This window comes from Carettochelys insculpta, unplaced genomic scaffold (assembly GCF_033958435.1).
Source record: "Carettochelys insculpta isolate YL-2023 unplaced genomic scaffold, ASM3395843v1 scaffold_0035, whole genome shotgun sequence".
NCBI classification, from domain to species: Eukaryota; Metazoa; Chordata; order Testudines; family Carettochelyidae; genus Carettochelys; species Carettochelys insculpta.
Window position 1 is genome coordinate 863,100 of NW_027439072.1, and position 17,738 is coordinate 880,837.

Sequence of the window (17,738 nt, forward strand, 5' to 3'; positions counted from 1 at the left end):
TGGCATTTCCCCCTTTCTAGGCTACAGTCCTTTAATTCCCTGTCACTCCCACAGTGACCCAGGCAGTCCTCTTGTTCCCTGCCACAAGCCACATCTATGCCACACCCTCAGTGGCTGTTGGGGGAATCCCTCCTTCTGGCTGCAGCTCAGCATGGACTCCACATCTGGCACTTCTGCGCTTTCCCTCCTCAGCTTTCACTTCTCCTTCCCTGGACTGCTTCCTACAACATCCCTTCATTTGGCTGTGCTGGTTATGAACCCTCAGCCCTACAAGGGGCTGCCCTTTACCTGAAGCCTCTGTCTTACCAGCTTCCATCCCTGATTTCTAGTCCCATCTGCTCCTTCTGACAATCTCTGCTGCCAGCCTCTTCCTGCAGGTGCAGCCTGGCCAGTGATTCAGCCAGACACTTAGACACTTGAATGTCACTGAAGAGGATTTCCAGAGTTCCACAACAACCTCTGCAGAAGTGCTGGGGACCATGGCTGGCTGGGGCAGTGGTCTCCTGTATTTATCAGTTCCCTGATTCCTGGAGCTTTGAGGCCAGCAGAACTGGGGAGGAAACGGAGATTAAAGAAAACCACTGGAACTGCTGTGGAGGGCAGGTGCCACTGGCATGGTGCTCCTGCTGCACCTTCCTGTGGGAGGTGTGTAGAGCAGTGCGAGCTTCTGTGGGGCTGGCTTTGTGCTTTGGGAGGCTGGGTCCAGGCAAGCCCCAGCCTCACCTTTTCCAGACCCATGAGGAAGCCTGTCCCTTATGTAAAGGTAGTGACTATTAAGCCTTCTTCTGCCACATGGGCTGGAGACCCTGCCCCTGGTTGGGTGTATATGGACAGTAAGGATTTTGGCCATCAGGTCAACACAATGAGGACAGGACAAGACCCCTGTGATGAAGAACATCTCCTGGGATGGGTAAAGGCTGGCCAGGCTGTGTCCAGGGCCCAAGTCCTTCTCAGTCAGGTGAAGTAAGTAGCCAAGCGAGAGGAGGGATGGAAATGGCCAAAGCCCCTTTCCAACAGGCTGGCCAGCCTCACCACATGTGCATGCTGGAATCTCTTCCCATCAGGGCTCTAGATTGCTCCCTGCCAGCGAAGTACACAGTGGCAGGGCCGTCCTTACCCATATGCTGACTGCACAGCTGCATAGGGCACCTCAGCATTTCCCAGTTCATTGCATTCATTGCAATGGGAGCTGGGCAGATGAGTCCCCAGTCCCAGCCCTGTGTTCCTTCTGTGCTGTTTGGGCCGGGCTGCCAGGGAACAGAGAGGCCCTGGAGATGCCAGAACTGATATACAGGCTCAGAGATTCTGCATAGACAGTCCTGTGCCTCCAGCAAATCCTCCAGGGGCTGCAGGGCTTTGGGTAGCAGGAGTATCCCTTGTGCAGCAGCATAGATTTGGGGCATATCAAACTCTGGTGCAGCAATGGGGTGGTGCCGTGCGGTAAAGCAGGTTCACCTCCCACTAGCAGCATCTCCTGGGGGCGAGGTGAAAGTGGCTCCATGCACATTGTGATATTTTGAACACACCACCCACCACTTCCTATTGGCTGTGGTTCCCCCTTCCTGGCCAATGGGAAACAGAGGGATGATTCCTGCATATGTGATTTCTCCCTTCACTACCTCCCCCAGGGGCTGCAGGGGATGTGTCGGCCACTAAAGAGAATAGTTGAGACTCCAAGGCCAAGAAGCAGGGCACAGAAGATCCAAAGTCTTAAGTCTTATGAAACTAAATAAGGGGGGCAGAGCCCAGTCAGCTGCTGGGTGTCAGGCTCATCCACCTCATTAAAAATGATGAAATCTGTTACTGCTTCTCAGTTTTTCCTTTCTGCAGACTTATTTTCTTCCACGCGCCCAAATGGGATTTTTATATATATGAACATCACTTAAATTTCTGCAGCTTCTGATCACATGAGACAGGTTCTGGGGGAGCTGCTAATTTCAGGGATGAAAAGTGGGGACCAATGTAAAAAGTTTCCTTCTTTATATTTAGCCAAATTCTAAAATATCTCCAAAGATGGAGACTTTGCCCTTACCCGAGGCAATTTATTCCAGCGCTTAACTGCCCTGACAGGAAATATCTCCTAATCTCCAACCTCTCTTGCTGCAATTAAAGGGGAATTCAAGTTAACTAAAATTAAAGGGAAGGAATTTTATGATTTGTAGCTGTATTCCCAATTGGATAGATTGATTGATTGATGTTTGGTACCTATCTATCTATCTATCTATTGGTCATTACACTGGCCAGATTAGGGATTGGAGAACTCACTGCTCAAAGAATTAAATTTAAACTTGAGAGAGAAATAAAATTGTGAAATGTGCAGACTTGAGCACAGAGATGTTCTGCACGTGAATTATGATACAGACCCAAAAGTGTGGATTTTGGGTCCTTTCCCTTCCAGTCACTGCATTAATGTCCTCCAAACACCCCCGGGGTGTGGGGCTTTCTCTAGCCCTGGGCGCCTTCCAGTGCAGACCAAGTGCCTCTCTGGTGTGCGCTTTGGTGCCACACTCCCGACTGCACCATACAGGAGGCCTGTGATCTGCAGGGGCGTCAGATGAGATGACTTCTGCAAACAGCCTGTGGCACAGAGCAGCCTCTGGTGTTCCCATGTGCAGCCGGCTGAAGGCTGAAGGTGAAGGCTGATGGTAGAGGAGCCCTGGAAACATTCAGGTACAGAGCAGAGCTCAGGAAAACACAGCTGTAACTGGTGTGGGGAAGGTGGTGCCTCTGCCTGCAAGAACAGAATCTGATTCTTCCAGCTCTGGGGCTGTCTGTGCACAGAGGGTGACAGCGCAACCTCTCCAGGTGGGGCAGGGCAGGAGAGGGAGAGTTACTCTCCTCTCACATCCCTTTGTTTGTCACTGACAAAACCCAAACGAGTTAGGAGAAAAGTCCCAGAGGCTCTGTGGCTCCCCTGCCCATGGACCTCCCAGGTAAGGGGAGATTAGGAAAGCAGCACCCAGTGGTGACTGGACAAATCTTTCTGGCTGCCTCTCACCTGCTTTGCAGCACCTCTGGGCTGTGCTGGAGAGTTCAGAGAGCTGCAGGAGGCGGCTGCCGTCCTTCTGGAGGAAGAAGTAACAGACTCTGACAGGTGGACAGCTGAGGTGGCTGCAGAGTGGGCCTGGGGAACATGGGAACTGAGGTGGCTGTAGAGTGGGTGTGGGCAGCATGGGAGGAACCCCAAAGCCCTTTGTCTGTTACCAAGGCAGGGAGGTGATGCCCTTGATTCTTGTTATTCACCAACAGGTCTATGGAGCCAAGGGCTCAGCATTAGGTTCTGGGCCACTGAGCACTAGGGAATCCCATTCACAGTGTGTATTGTCTCCTGGCCCTCTCCTGCCCCAGACCTGCCTCTGCAGAGACACCCCCCACACTAGTGAGCGACAGAGTTGGCCTGTGCTTGGAGTCTGCCCAGCACAGGAGCTGGGGGGGCAGCAGGCTCAGCTGTGCTAGAAGTAGCATCGCACAATAGGACTGGAACTCAACAAAGCTCAGCAGGATGGTGCCTATAAAGGCTCAGTGAGGATGGGATTCAAACCCTGCACAGCACAATGGATTAGCCGTCCATCCCCTTCACCACTCGGCACCTCACCCAACATGCCTGGAACTTTTTCATATGTCCCAACTTCAACCCTGCGAGGAACCTTTCTGCCACTCACTGGCTGGCCAGGGATACAGGATGGGCACGTTTGGCCCAACAGGGCTATGATCACTCATGTCCCCTGCAGAGCTGCTTCCTGGGGTGAGCAGGGGACTGTGGTGCCCTGCCCTGGGAGCAGCACAGCTCAGCCCATGTGTCCCTGCTGGGTGGGTCCAGAGCAGGGCCATGGGCAGGGTCTGCAGCCTTTGTGTCTCCTCCTGTCACGCTCTGCTCCTTTCCAGCTGCTCTGTTAGCACAGCAGCTCCAGCTGGATTGGCCCCTTCTCTGCCAGGTCAGTCTGTCAGGGGCTGATGGGAGGCAGGTTCAGGAGCAGGCTGTGGCTGGGTCTGGCTGGGACTGAACATGTGGGATAGGGCAGGGGCACTTGCCTGGCACAGCTTCTTTTGGCTGAGGGGCAAAGATAGCTCTGTGATTCCCAGCCAGTGACACCAGTGAGGGAAAAGCCTTCAAGTACATGCTGGGACAGAGTTTCTGTGCACTAGCAGCAATGCATGTGCTGGGCTCTCCTGCTGTACAACAGGGTCTGGTTCAACTTCTTCTTGTCACATGGGTGCTGGGCTTATCTGTAAGAGAGGTTATAGGAGAAAGAAATGAGCCCTTCTGGGCATAAGAGTGAGCCCCACAAACAGAGGCATTTATGCTTCTGCCTGGTTTTGAACCAGGGACCTTTTGCGTGTTAGGCAAATGTGATAACCACTACACTACAGAAGCTCTATTTTATCTGACCTTGCCCTCCCCTAAACTGCATCCTCAAGCCACTGCTTGCCCTGCCACATGTGGATGGGGGACCTTACAGAAATTGAGGGGAGTCCTTTACCGGCTCAGCTGCTCGAGGAGAGGAAAGCAGCTGCACTCACAACTGGGACTTTCAATATCAACTCTTCCAGAATTGAGGTCCTGACCGGTTATGCAAAGAAGACATGCAATATTTAAGTCTGCAACTCATTTGCATTTTCTATTGGCCACATTTCCATGCCACTTCCAAAAGGGCTGGGCAGTGTAGCCACAGCCTTCCTGTGTAGATGCTCCACAGGACTTTTTGAAAGAGCTGCGACCTTTTTAAAAAAAAAAAATCTCTAGTGCAGACATAGCTGTGGGGAGAGAAGTAGTAAAGCAGAGCCAGGCTCCAGCCTAAACAATTGTGACAACTTATAACAAAGAAATATGTGTGTGCATAACAGAATACCAGAATTCTTTTAACAACTACAGAACATACATATGGTTAAACACCAGTTTTACTCTGAATTTGTGTTATTCACTTCAACAAGGACAAGGGTTTCAGCGCTCTGCCACTTGAACTAACTCCTGTGCCGAGGAGCAACTCTTAACCCACTCACCTTGTTCCTGAGCCCATAATGAGCCTCTCTCTGCTCCTGAATCATTTCTGGAAGGGCCACTTCCAAGGCATTTTTCAGGTGGTCTGGCTAGCTAAGCTGTTTGGCTGCTTATTGTAATAACAACAAGTTGGTGGGTTTAAGTTTACTTGGTATACCTGGTAGACTAAGAGTTCTATGTTCTTACTTAGCTCACAGCTGTAAGTGGGGAAGAGAAGCTGGTGGGAATGTCCATTTCAAAGTTTTGTGTAAGTGTAGACACGGCCCATCAGAGCTCACATCAACCCCCTATTTAGCAAATATTTGCATAGAAGAATTCCAGCCCTGAGTTCCGCAAGCCGGCAGTTCCCACTTTGTCCTAAACTTTTTAGCTAATGACAAAGCACCTCCAAATGTTAGGTGAGGGTGATTCTTTATGAAAACCAGCTGTGCTGGAGAACAGCAGTTTGGTGTTGAAAAAGACGTGCTACTGTGGTGTGCCTGAGCAATTCATCAAACATTACAGATAACTTGGACTGAGAGTTCCCCTTTTTCACCACTGCCCGAGTGGGCTATGACTCCAAACTCAAGGTACTGTCTGTCCCATATTTTGGTATTCTGGTCTCCAAAGGGAGGTGTGGGTTGAAATCCCACTCTTAACATCAGTTCTATTCTCTGCATGCTCAGCTGGCCTTGTATCAATGTCTCTGCTAACATTGTACCAGCCCTCGCTATGGGTTTCTGTTAGACGAGTGGCACGACTGAGGCACAATTCAGACACTAACTTCATCGAAAAGTGATGGAGATCCTCTCATTTCTGCACTGCAGGCACCCAGTCATGTAGCCAGCACCTGTACTGGGCACCTATTTTCTGCTCTGAGAACTACAAGAATGCCAGGTTTGCAATAAGCCAAAGGAGATATTGCCCATGTAGGTCACTTCCCCACCTTGCGGTTGTGCCCTGTGATAGCTGTTTAGTCTCAGCCTGTGGCCAGAATGATGCCATGCGAGAGGGAGGGAGCCACACACCTGTCCGTGGTGCTTGTGGTGCCCTTGTGGGAGAAAGGGAAAGGTGCTCAGTCCTGCCCTACACCACTCACACAGGGGATGGGAACTGTGGTGGGTGTGGCAATAGCCTCAAGGGGCTCAGAAAGAGCTACAGGTGGTAACTTGACCCTGTGACTGTCTAACATGAATCAGGGTAAACAGGGCTGCCAGGCTGGTCCAGGGTTGGTCTGAGACTGCCCAGAACCCAGCAAGGGTTTCCGACAAATTTCCTATACCTCATTAGCATAAGGCCACGTGATTTGGAGTCCAGAAGATGCTCTTCCAGACTCCTGAACATCATGTAGAAGCTGGGCCCCTGAAAATTTTTGGGAAGAAGGGGCTTCTGGAAGGGCTCCCTGGGCCACGCTTCTACATGGCATTTTGGAGTCCGGAAGGTGATGTAATGCTAATGAGGCACAGGGAATTTGCTTCCATACCTCATTAGCATCTTTCGCTCCGTGTATTAGCATGCCACTTCCAAAGGAAGTGACCTGTGCAGAAACAGCCTATCAGTCACACTTTCTAGTAACTCAGGAACATTCGGGGGGAAAAAAGCCCCAAGTTTAACCCAAACTGAAATGTTTCAAGGATTCCCAGTTTTTCTACCATACTTCAGAACAAGCAATTGCTGTTAAAATTAACAAATATTACAAACATAGAGGTATTTGTAGAGTGAACCCTATGCTTGCAATAAATTTATTTCAAAATATGAAAGAAGCATCTTTAAAAAAAATGTGGAAAGATACTATTGTAGCAAAAGAGTCAAATCCCATCTCCTTCCTTGCCATCAGTATCCTGCAGTCCCCTGGGTCCCTGGGTGAACCCAGGAAGTAAGGCAGAAATGGGGCAAAAGAGGAACTCAAGCTGAAGGAAGCTGCCAAAATTGCCTCCCAAGGACACTTGTGATCAGAGCAACAGCTGAGAAAAACATCTCCAATATTGAGGTGATGGCCTGAAAACTTTATAAGCAGTTGCTGAAGTAGCTCAGTTGGGAGAGCATTAGACTGAAAATCTAAAGGTCCTTGGTTCAATCCCAGACTTCAGCAGAGCTTTTCTGAACTTTGGCCACAGAGCAATTAGTGACTGCATTGGGCATTGTTGCTGGCAAATGCTCCTGGAAAGGATATTGTCAGCACTAGTGGGACACCAAGGCGCTAGCATGCTCTTCCTTTCTTCTCTTATGCTTCCTCAGCAAGGGGAGCAAAAAAAAGACCCAATTGTGCCCACGATGATCCAGGCAACTTCACAAATCTTGCTGAGTGTTCCCAAAAGTCCACTGCTCAACCCGCTGAGCAAGTGAAAGGCAGCTGTTAGGCCCTCTCACCACCCCTTTCTCCAAGTTGGCCCATCCAGGTGTCATGGCAAATGCCACACAGGTGGATGGCATTGCAGGGGAGGGTCAGAGGAATGCAGCCGAGATTCTGTGGTGCACTGGTAATCACAAAAGTTTCCAAGCTGAAATCAGCAAAAAACACAGTATGTCATTTGTGTCCTGGCCTGTTTTTATGCTTCTATGGCTGGCCTGGAGCCGGGCATTCCCTGCCCCTGTGAGTGCCAGCAATCAGACAGCCTGTGGTACCTTTCAATGAGACATGGGAATACTTTTGCAATTAGTGAAACAAAAAACATCCACCAACAGTAGTTGTCCCCTTTGCTGCACTTAGGTGCCTGTATGCTGTTGATTTCTTCTCTTTGAGGCGATAAGAAGCAGCCAGCTCAGAAGTTGCTGAGCTCGCCCATCTTCCTTGAGATGTGAGATTGCCTCTCTCCACTTGAGACACCCTTTGAGGTGGTGGGCCGAGAAGCCTTTAAGGCCTCTCTTTTCTTGGTTTCCAGCTTTAAGCTGCTGGATGAGGAAAGAGTGGCCAGGCAAGTGGGTGGCTGAAAAAGGGAAGGAGGTCTGACAAACAGGAAATGGTGGAGTGACAACAAAGTCCACAACCCCTTGCATATTTTTCCAGCCAACTAAGTGCAGCACCAGATTTGTGCTTGGTCCACAGGGAGGGATTTGAAGCAGTAGGGAACGTAGGCCATTTTCTGGGAGGTTCCCCTAAAGTTAAAATACTGTTGATGGAGCTCCAGAGGGCCTCACTCATCCACTAGGAGGAAAAAGCCCCAACTCAGGTGTACCCGTGGAGAAGAAAGGCCTTGGAGAGACAGAGATTTAGAGCAAACCCCACAGATTTGAAACCAGATTGCAGAACTCTGAACACTGCCATTACGCCATGGGACCTGCAGATAAACAATTTCTGGGCACCTGTGATTCTTTGGAGGTTGGCACCCTGCTTACCTTGGTTATTGATACTGGCATACATGCATTCCTTCTGAGAAAGGTAGAGTTGCTGTGGTGGGGTTCAGGGGTCCCCATGCACTGCACCCTGGCCGTAGGCAGGAGTGACTCTCACTCAGCAGGTAGAGTAGGAAGTTTATTAGGTGACAGAGGTCCAGTTTCTCACAGAAGAGTCAGTGCAACAATCAGAGAAAGTCATTCCATCTCATCCTAGGGAAAGAAGCCTGAGGGGTTCCTCTCTGAGGTGTAGCTTCACCCTTGCCCGGCTGGCTGGCTTCAAGCTCCCTCTCCCCTCCAGCTTCTAACTGCCCCCTCCGATTCAAAGCCAGATCAGCTCTTCCCTCCTCTTTGTTCAGGGCAGAGGTGTTACCTGCCAGCCTAGGTTATAGCCCCAGGGTCATCCTTAGCTGCTGGGAGTTGCTCTGCTTGTCTCACACACATCCAGCCTGAGTCTCACACATGCATTCCTCCCACTCCATCACAGTTGCCTCTACAGCATAACCAAACTTCCACCATTTTCCACTGGTATAGAGTACAGCTTCGTGGTGGAGCATTTGACTGCAGCTGAAAAAGTCCCAGGTGCTCCTTCACAGATGGTTGTCTTAAGGGAAATAGATCTTCATCTCCAGTCCATTTGGGGTTTTCCCTGGATTTTTGAAATACATTTAAACACTTATCATTTTCCTCTGCCAATGTACCAGCACTGAGCAAACCTATCCTTCAGCGGAGATCAGTTCCCTGCCTGCAAAGCTCAGGGTTCTGATCCATTGAACACACGAGGGTACTGTACATCACAGATATGCAGGGCCCTGCTCACAGTGGCCTGTGCTGGGCAGGAGAACCAGACCCAAAGCCAGGGGCTCAGGAATCTAACACACAAAGGCCACTTGGTTCAGACTGAGCTCACAGCACTTTGGCTTCATCACACTCGTCCAGCAGTGCCAGGGCCCACCCCAGGCACAGGAAGAAGCCTGTGTCTCTGACCAAGATACATTCAACTGGCAGGAGCAGAGCTTCCGGAAGCCCCAGAAAAGAACCCAGCCCAGGACCAGGCAAAGCCCTCCCACAGTGGGGGCTGCAGAAAGGACCAACACATCTCAGAAAAGTCACTGACAGTTCCCAGCTGCAGAGCCCCATGCATTGGCCCAAGCAGCAGTAGCAGTAGGCATCCCTCAGTCTGCACAGACTATGGATCGCGCCCTTTAAAGTTTCAATGTAAGACTTCATTTACAGCGTCTGTTGTGACTATAAAGACCCACACGAGAGTGACAGTCCTTGCTGCATCTCTTGCAGATGTAGTGGGTGTCTGGCAAGTCCTTATTGTGCTTTCTGTGTGCTCGCTTCTCCTTTGCTAGCTGTCTGATCTTCAACTCGCCCTTCTGAAGGCCCTTGTGTAACCCGTGCCTCCATCTGCCGCGGTCATCTGCTAGTTCTTCCCAGTTGTCCAGTTCGATGTCTACCTCTTTGAGGTCTCTCTTGCAGACATCTTTGTAATGCAACTGGGGGCGTCCGGGGGCTCTTTTGCTAGAGGCTAGCTCACCATACATGATGTCTTTTGGAATCCTTCCATCGTTCATCCCGTGGACGTGGCCAAGCCAGCGGAGTCGACGCTGCCTGAGGAGGGTGTGCATGGTTGGGATTCCAGCTTGCTCGAGGACGGCAGTGTTGGTCACTCTCTCCTTCCATGATATTCCAAGGATGCGCCTGAGGCAGCGCAAGTGGAAGAAGTTCAGCCTCTTTTCCTGGCGGTCATACAGGGTCCAAGTCTCGCTGCCATAAAGGAGGGTGCTGATGATGCAGGCTCTGTAGACTTGCATTTTGGTGTGAGTGTACAGCTCGTTGTTATTCCACACTCTCTTGCTGAGTCTGGACAGAGTTGTGGCCACTTTTCCGATCCTCCTGTTCAGCTCAGTGTCCAACGACAGGGTGTTAGTGATGGTGGACCCGAGGTAAACGTACTCGTGGACAACCTCTAACGTATACTTGTCAATGCTGATTGATGGGGATTCAGCAACATCTTGACCAAGTACATTTGTCTTCTTTAGGCTGATGGTGAGCCCAAAGTTCTTGCACGCTTTGTAGAACAGATCCAGCAGTTTTTGAAGCTGGTCTTCTGTGTGAGACACTACAGCAGCATCGTCTGCGAACAGCATGTCTCTGATGAGGACTTCTCGCACCTTAGTCTTAGCCTTCAGCCTTGCAAGGTTAAACAGTTTCCCATCAGATCCTGTGTGCAGCAAGATGCCCTCTGTTGAAGATCCAAAGGCATGCTTCAGGAGGAGTGCGAAGAAGATCCCGAACAATGTCAGAGGGAGCACGCATCCTTGTTTGACGCCGCTCCTGATTCTGAAAGCATCCGATAATGCGCCGTCATATTGGATGGTTCCTCTCATGTTTTCGTGGAACGACTTGATCATCTGGAGTAACCGTGGAGGACAGCCTATCTTGTGCAGCAGTTTGAACAGACCATCCCTGCTGACCAAGTCAAAAGCCTTCGTCAAATGCTCTGTGGCAAATACCGGACACCCATCTCCAGATATAGGGGAGCTGCTCTCCTGTGTCAGGGCTCCATGGTGATGGGGGGCTGTGCCCCATGGAGAGGCACTAGAGGTGGAGGTGCAATAGCAGAGATGAGGGGCAGCAAAGGAGAGGGAGCCCCAGAATCTCCTGGTGGGGGTGTGTGCTGAGAAAAGGGACTGTGAAAGCTCTCACCGGGGGCGGGGGGTCAGGAAATGCAGCAGGGGTTCCTGGCAGTGGGGCTGCCATGCTGGGGAAAGGGGCAGCTGTCCCATGGAGGAGATTCCCTGCAGCAGAAGCTGCCTCACTCAGTTGTGGCGTAAGACAAGAGAAAACAGAGCTGAGGTCTCTGAAGCGTAGATCCCGGCTGTTTGAAGTCCCTGCTCTGCCATCTTCACCAGCCCTCCCAACAGGTAATGCACAGCAAAGTGAGTCTGGCAGCATTTGAACTCACACCCTTTGGATGACTGGCCTTAACTGAAGGTAACCAAACAACACAAAACTGCACAAATGAAGCACTTTAAAGACTAACAAGACAATCTATTTGGTGATGAGCTTCAGCTCAAGGTGATCACGACAGCTTAGAAGGCCAGAACGTTTTCCATTGCACCACACACCTCTGGCACACAGAGACTAGGGGCACCCAGCATATGAACTCCCCTCTCTCACTCTCCTGGCTAAGAACCATCCATGTCCCTCTCCCTTTATGTACTGGGACAGAGTTGTGCCCTTCACTCCACAGTGACACACCTCTGGGCCCCAGAATTCAAGGAAACAATTCCAGAACTATGAGAAAGATCCCTGCAGGGCAGAACATTTTGAAGAGAGACACAGACGGACAGGCAGACAGACGGACAGAGACAGACAGATTATTTGGGTTCTTTTTTATGTGGTCTGTTTTGCTCCAGAGCCTTTTTGTGTGTTCACCCAAGGGGCTGCCGGGGGCAGGACGTGAGCCCTGCAGAGCAGGGGTGGGTGTGGCAGTGACATCACAAGGGCCTTTTGCAGAGCAGTCGCTGATTGGTTAAAGGAGGTGGGAAGTGGTGACCTCACAGACAGTGCAGAACAATGGCCAGGTGGGACAGGCTGCAGGACAGGGGCCATCTCAGAGTCCCCCCCAGGGCTTTGCTGCAGGGAGTCTTTTTCTTGAGAGCTCTGCCCTGGAGGCTGGGGAGAGAATTCAGGGTGAGGAAGATGAGCGTGAGGAGAAGCCTCTTTGACGTGTTCTCCTTCCCCACCACTAACTGCGCTGGATGGCAGACGTCCCTGTGGGGAAGGTCGAGTCTGATCCAGCTGGTGCTGGGCAAATGGAAGGCAGGAAAACAACAGCTTAAGGTTCTGCAATCCCCAATGGAACCGCACAGTAAATGAATCAGGATTCTCCTTCCAGCTCCCTTGGCCCAGAGCTGGAAAGCACAACAGTCTGGGAGCCACTAATGCCTTTTTCTCTGGCGCAGGGCTACCAGGTCATCTGCCACAGAAAAGTCTCTTGTAATGTGCAGTGCAGCTGTACATGAAAAAGAGACCTGTTCTACCGACTGCACTGGCTCCGCGCTGAGGTCAATTTTGTCAGCCTTAATTTGTTGTGTCGATATTGCGGGAGGTGTAGGAAGTGTTTGGGAGAGCTGCAGCACCAGTGAGTGGCAAGATCAAGATTTCCAAATACCGCGTGTACACACAGGAAGCCTATTTCAGATGCAGCCATTGGACACGCTATGGTTGATTTCAAAATGGGCTCCAGTCCCTGTCTTAGCAGCCCCTGTTCCCAAGAGCTGCTCTTACTCGTACAAGGAGGTTTACGTCTTTCAAAATAAGCCAACCCCGATTTATTTCTGAATTATTTCAAAGCAGCGGTTGCCTTGTGCAGATGCTGGGATAGTTATTTTGAAATAGCTTTGCTGTGTAGAACCCCCTTATGAACCCAGGGCTGTGACAGGCACAGCAGCAGCTGCTCAGAAGACACCCAGCACTGCAAGTCAGGTTGTCACTCACCAGCACCCCAGGGACAGGGGATCTGGAATGGTAACTGAGTGAGGGGAGTAAAGGGCAGAGCCTCCCCCACACCCAGCAAAGCATCTGCATCCTGCCAGCTCCTCTCAGCAGGACTCTGGCCTGCTCCCTACAAGCCACTCAACGCCTTTCCTTGATCTTTGGCCCTTGCTGTCTCGAGCAGTCAAGCAAAGGGGAACAGACCAGCACCCTGAAGCTGTCTCCGAGGTAGCAAAGGGCTCAGTGTTAACCAAACAAGCCAGCCAACCCACAGAGGACCAGGCTTCTCCGAGGTGCTTTCAGAAAGGAGCAACTGGCAGTTGCAAGGACAGTATTACCCCTGCAGTGAGATCGCTGTCCCTCCCCCGCAGCTCAGCATCCCACCTGCGCATTCCCAAACCCCCTCCCCCCACCATCCTGAGCCCCAACCTGGCTCCTCCCCCCCGCCCCAGACTGTGTCTCCCATTCCCCACTGCCCTGAGCCCTGGCTAGGAATTCCCTCAGACCCAGCTGCCCCTCACCCGCTGTCCTAGGCCCCTGCCGGGTGTTTACTCAGACCCTGCCAATCCCCTACCCCCACTGCCCTGAGAACAACACTAACAAGGCCCATGTTCCCTGGCAGAGGGGTAACAACATCACCACCTGCTGCAACGTGCTTCCAACGGAGGGACCCCAGTCTGCTGCCTGCTCCTGAGCTCAGCTGCTCCCAGCTCACCCAGAGCACATGGCCTTGGAGCAGCAGCTGCCCTGGCTGCTCTCCTACCACAGACACAGAGCCCACAGGAGCAGAGCCCACAGCTGTCACCCCAACTCCAGAACCTCTGTGTATGCAGCACTCAGCCTGCCCACCAAATGACACACCTGCAACTCGTTCCTACCTGCTGCAGGGGTATCTCCGCATGAGGTAAATGGCTCACGTGCGCATCACCACTTTCTCTCAGCAGAGGCAGTCCATGGCCACGGCCTCCTCTTTCAAATCCAGCCTCCACATCAAACGTGTGTCTGTTCCCACCAGGTGGGAGAGGAGATGCTCAAAGTGCTCTCTTGAGCCCTTGCACACAGCTCAGCTCAGCGAGCTACAGATCCCCCCCCTGTACATCAAGAGCTTTCTGGGGGTAACCAAGAAGGAGGAGGAAGGAGGCACTGCTCTCACACTGCCTTGGAAGAAAAGTGAGGAGAATGAAGTAGTTATTGGAGAATGTGGGTATCGATCCCACTACCTCTTGCATGCGAAGCAAGTGCTCCACCATTTGAGCTAATTGCCCTGACTATATGGCCAACTTCTGCCACAGCTCCATCACTGTTGAGTCCCTATGTCCCTGCAGCTCCCTGGCTCCTTTCCTAAGACCACACTTGTAAGACCCGTTCCTACCAGCTGGCTGGCTGAGCTGTTCAGACAGTGCTGCTAATAATGCCAAAATGACAGTTTCCAGCTCTACATGAGCCCTTGGGGCATCTTGACTAAGTGGCCTGGCTGCTCTAGACAGGGAGGTTCCAGTGGCTTTGCAGTGCCTGGTGTCCTCTGCACAGGTTCTACTGGCTGTGTCAACTCCCTGGACTCAGCTTGATTAAGCTCCGTGGGCAGGTGAGGTACATGTAACGGGTGACTGTGTGAACTGCAGGGGTCTGTAGCATGAGGTGCTTTGGCAGATGCTTCATTTCTGAGAGCAGCTGCAGTGGAGAGTTAGTGGTCTGTGGGAGGAGGGGTTTCCACTGGGGCATATTTTTAAGCTTTTACTGAATAGCCATGTCTGTGATTTATTTCTCAAGCCATTTTCAGAGTGTCCCATCTGGGTGTGTTTAACAGCTGGAGCTGTTAGAATGGGTGATTAAACAGAGGTTCTGAAATGGGGCGTTAATATTCTTTTTAGAATGACGTCATATGAAATAATCATCAGAAGCATTGCTCCTTCTCAGTTATTAGCTGCTTAAATCTGATTGTCTTCCATACCTATGAGCTGTTCCAAATATGTATTTATAGCAAGGATGTTTATTTGTACCCATGAGGCAAATCTACACATGAGCCCAGCATTGGTGTTACCCATAAAAAATTCTTTCCGCCCCAAAGGAAATTCCACCAGCCCGAGGATGGGCAATGTCCGAGGGAACACAGATGTGGCCTTGGTTCTCTGGTGGCTGACAAAGGAAGGGATGAGGGCTGCAGAGGTTGAGGCTCGTGGGCTGCTGCCCTCCCCCAATGGCCAGACCACTGGACGGATGCAGTACAGAAGCTGTTATTCTGGATAGTTCTGCAGAAACCTTTTCGTCCCTGCCCTGGAATTGAATGGGGGGAGGAAGGTGTGGACTGTTTGATGTTACACCACTGCGGGGAAGGTTCAGACTGTTTGATGTTACACCACTGAAGGGGACAATGCTACTCCTTTTGCTTGACACCTCTCAGATATTCATGTGATTTTTCTGGCCAAGTTTGGGAAACTGATTTCTTCAGCCTGGTGCACTCCCCTGTGGGACCAAGAGCCCCCAGAGTGCAGGTGGGCGCCTCCACTTTGGTCTTCATTCCAACTCCTCTCTTGTTGAACCTCTCTGCTAAGAAGTGAGCCCAAAAGGCCTTCTGAGCCACGCTCAGAGAGTAGGAGGAGGTGGTTAGAGTCTTGTTTTAGCCAGCTGGCAGTTTACTCTGCAGCTCTTCAAGCCTGCACCAAATCTTTGCAATTGGGCTCTGAAATTTGATGGCTCTCACCATTTGACTGTCAACATTTTCTCCCTTTCTTATTTCTGAAGAAAGCTTTCGAATTTAGATTATACAGTATTGGCACAGTCTGCCCTTTTGCGTAAGAAGCTGAGAGGGAAGGCTGCTTCCAGTAATAAAGAAACTCACACAAAGGTAGTCAGTAGCAGACTCTTAACAGCACTGTCCCTGGGTGGGCTTGAATCACCATCTTTCCGGTTAACAGCCACAGGACCACCACATGGCTGCAAAGCCACTCGCCAGCAGAACACTCGCCCTCTGCCAGCGTCAGTGCAGGATACTCACCAGACTGCATGCTGGGTAAAACCTTCACAGCTGAGTGGTGTGGAGTAGCAGAAGTGTGCTGTGCCCATAACCCAGTGGTCAAGGGATGAAAATGGTTCTCTGCCAGCTGTAGAGATTTTGAAGATACCAGCCTGCCCCACTTCTGCTGCAAGTCTGCATCAAAAACTTTGCAACTATTTGATTGTTTTGGCAATTTTACCCTCATCCTCATCTTTCTTTTTTTTTAATAAACGCAAAAGGATTGGCCCAGTGGGCTCTTTTGGGTAAGATCTTCTGGGTACCTTGACCTGGGGCTGTGGCAGGTCCTTTGGAACTGGAAGAACCTGGGTGGATTTGGTGAGATTGGTTTCCGTCTGTGTGAGGAGGATACGGGCTGAGGCACAAGGGAAGCTGGGGTGTGCAAGAAAACTGCTTGTGTGACTTCTTGCTGGTCAGGCTGGCAACAGATGTGCTCTTTGTGACTGATTTGGTGCCATATGGGGAGAACACCCAGTGCTGGGCTGTAAGCAGCCCTGTGTAGCAAAGGGGTGTTGCATCCCCATCCCCAGAAGAAGGGGAAGCCTGCTGGAGGCCTCAGTGGGTGAGCCCAGAACACCTGTGCCCAGCCCCACAGAGACTGACACAGGAGACAGGACATGCTCATGGCAGGACCCAGGGCTCACTAAAAGGGTGGCCTCTACGCCAAGCAGAGGAGCCTGGCTGAGGTCCTGGAATCAGGAGACAAAGACCATACACCCAGGTGGCTGATTGGCCAGAAGGGCCCACCTGCTGCTTTGACATGACCCCAGAGGTGGAGATGACCCTCCTGCTTACCTGCTACTCAGAGGTCCTGGACTGACCTGAGCTCTCTGCCCCTCTATGAAATCACTCCAGGGAAGGTCCTGATCTGTTGGCTGCCAGCTACCTGTGCATCCCAGACCGACCCAGGGGTCCAGAACCATCCTGAGCCTACAGCTCTACTGTCACTGCACTAGCCCAATGACGTAGGCATGCCCGACTTTCCAGACCTGATGGCGGCGACTTACCCAGACGACAAAGAACTGCCCAGCCTCCCAGATAACACAGCGTGGGACCGTGAGACAAGGGAGCTGGAGGTAGGAAGCAGCCGGGGGAACGCCCCATCAGAGCCCATGTCGATGTGTTTTGGGGGATCCCCACTGACCAGAGCTGGTGTGCATGTGCCCCCTCCCCATCTCCTTTGCCTCTCCCAACCCAGAGTGCCTTGGTGGTGTGCTTGGGGCTGTACCCTGCCTCAGGGAAAACCCACTGGCAAACTGTTTGAACCGCTCCGCCCTGCCCCTGGCCCAGGGCTCTTATATTGTTTGGACTGCCCCACCCTGCGAACAAGCTGCTGAGGCTGATTAACGGCTGCCCAGCCCTGCCCCAGGCCCAGGGCTTCTACACAGACTGGCTGTGTAGAGGCTGAGGCTGACTAATGGACTGCCCTAGGGCTGGGGCTTCTACCTTGACTGCCCACCTGCAGCCCTGTTAAATGGGACTGGGGCCCATGGAGACTGCTGTCTGCCCAGAACCAGGCAGTGCCTTGATTTGGAGAGCTCTTGTGGCCTGCTCCACCCCAGAGGGGGCGCACATGCCTGACCCAACCTCTACACCCAGTTTGAAGCAATTTGCCCTGGTTTGGCTCTTTCGGCTGTGCCCAGAGTATCCTCCTGTCTTCCAGACACATGAAGAGAGAGAGAGATCCAGTGTATGGAGAGGTTTCTGGCCACCCTATCCCAGTGACCCCTGCCTGCCTTGGGGACAGGGGCTTCTCGGCCCAGGTTAGGGAGTGTCGGCTGGGATATCTCGGCACAGCTAATTCAATACACTGCATGAGTCCAGGGAAGGTGGTATCATTGCACGTGGGCTCTCCCTGGGCCCTCTTCTCTGCAACAGTGAGGTCCTGGGTGTCCTCCTCACCCC

The 17,738-nt window shown here is 51.8% G+C and overlaps 2 non-coding genes across 2 annotated transcripts; one reads left to right on the forward strand and one right to left on the reverse strand.

Annotated features, from left to right (window-relative positions):
• Positions 1 to 4,302: 4,302 nt before the first annotated feature.
• On the reverse strand, positions 4,303 to 4,375 carry TRNAV-AAC (transfer RNA valine (anticodon AAC)). Its single transcript has one exon. It is a non-coding gene; the product is annotated as a tRNA-Val (tRNA).
• A 2,622-nt stretch (positions 4,376 to 6,997) lies between these two features.
• On the forward strand, positions 6,998 to 7,070 carry TRNAF-GAA (transfer RNA phenylalanine (anticodon GAA)). The gene has a single exon. It is a non-coding gene; the product is annotated as a tRNA-Phe (tRNA).
• Positions 7,071 to 17,738: the final 10,668 nt, after the last annotated feature.